The 1,364-nt window shown below is 36.7% G+C and overlaps 1 long non-coding RNA gene across 1 annotated transcript; it reads left to right on the top strand.

The window, feature by feature from the left end:
* Positions 1–356: 356 nt before the first annotated feature.
* On the top strand, positions 357–1,197 carry LOC106944339 (uncharacterized). Its single transcript, XR_001424230.1, has 3 exons — positions 357–439; positions 609–935; positions 1,064–1,197. It is a non-coding gene; the product is annotated as an uncharacterized LOC106944339 (long non-coding RNA).
* Positions 1,198–1,364: the final 167 nt, after the last annotated feature.

Consider the following 1,364-nt stretch of genomic DNA (forward strand, 5'->3'; position numbering starts at 1 on the left):
GGAAATTCCCATATTTATATTTAAAGTCTTCACACCTTCATCATCTTCCTCTCTTCAACACCTCTCTGTCAGAAACCATGATGATCTCATCCTGCTGCTTTTCTCTGAACATTTACTGATCAAATATTTTCCTGTTTAAAAAGGCGAGATGTTGATTTTAAAAGCTGTTTCTTTTAAAACATAACATGACAGGATTCAGCTGCTACTGAATCCTGACAAGATGGATTACCTCTACACCATGTCCAAACTAGATTAGATACTTTGGACATAGAAAAATACCGTCCGTCAGTTTGAGGAAGTGACATCATGCGGTTCAGAGGAAGTAGATGCTGCATCTCTACCAGTCAGTCACACAACTAGAAGACTGAGAACAAGAGACACACGATGGCCGAACTCAGATGGATTATAATGTTTTTCTTCTTTATGCTAAACTTTACAGGTAAGAATATTGTTGCAGTAAATGAACTGTTTGTGTAGGTCAACTGATTTTATAAAAATCAATGTGTGCAAAGTTGTGACTATATCTTTTTAAGGTGAATATTAATCACTTTATGTCCATTATTGTAACATTAACTGAAGCTGTACCTGATTTACTTTCATCTCCTCAGCAGCAGCAGATATAATCTGGTCTGACTTTGTTGTCAGAGATGGAGATGAAGTCTCTCTGCCTGCTGAATGTTTTAGAAACCAGATGGAAACTTGTGATAAAACTACCTGGATATTCACTGGTCAAAGAAATACAATAACACTGTTTGAATGTGGGAAGATTCATAAAGATTCCAGAACTAAATCAGACAGACTGAGTGTTACATCAGACTGTTCACTGGTTATAAAGAAGATCTCAGTGGAGGATGTTGGTCTTTATGTCTGCAGACAGTTTAAATCATCAGGACAAAAAGTAGCAGAATCTGAGGCTGATCTGTCTGTTATTAACAGTGAGTATTTATATCATTATGTTTTCACTTAAAAATATTTTTACTGCAATAGACAATGATACAGTATCACTACAACTGAAGTGATGAAGTCAGCATTAATGTTGTTACTGTATCAATATCTTCCTCAGTGACTGAACAGAAGATCAGTGATGAAACCATCCTGATCTGCTCTGTATCATCATTTGGTGGATGTTCTCACTCAGTGAAGTGGCTGTATGATAACAAAGATGATGAAAATATCAAAACCATAACTCCTCCTCAGTCTGCCTGTTCAGACACTGTGAGCTTCACAACTTCTCCTCATGTTTCCACATCAAAACGTTCTGAGTTATTCAGATGTCAAGTTAAAACTCGAGGAGACATGAAGGAGTTTAGCTTCAGGATTTCACCTCTGAGAGAAAAACCAGGTGAGAAAATGATGAACTACTT

This window comes from Poecilia latipinna, unplaced genomic scaffold (genome assembly GCF_001443285.1).
Source record: "Poecilia latipinna isolate Pla-1442-1.1 unplaced genomic scaffold, P_latipinna-1.0 Scaffold8177, whole genome shotgun sequence".
Classification (NCBI taxonomy): domain Eukaryota; kingdom Metazoa; phylum Chordata; class Actinopteri; order Cyprinodontiformes; family Poeciliidae; genus Poecilia; species Poecilia latipinna.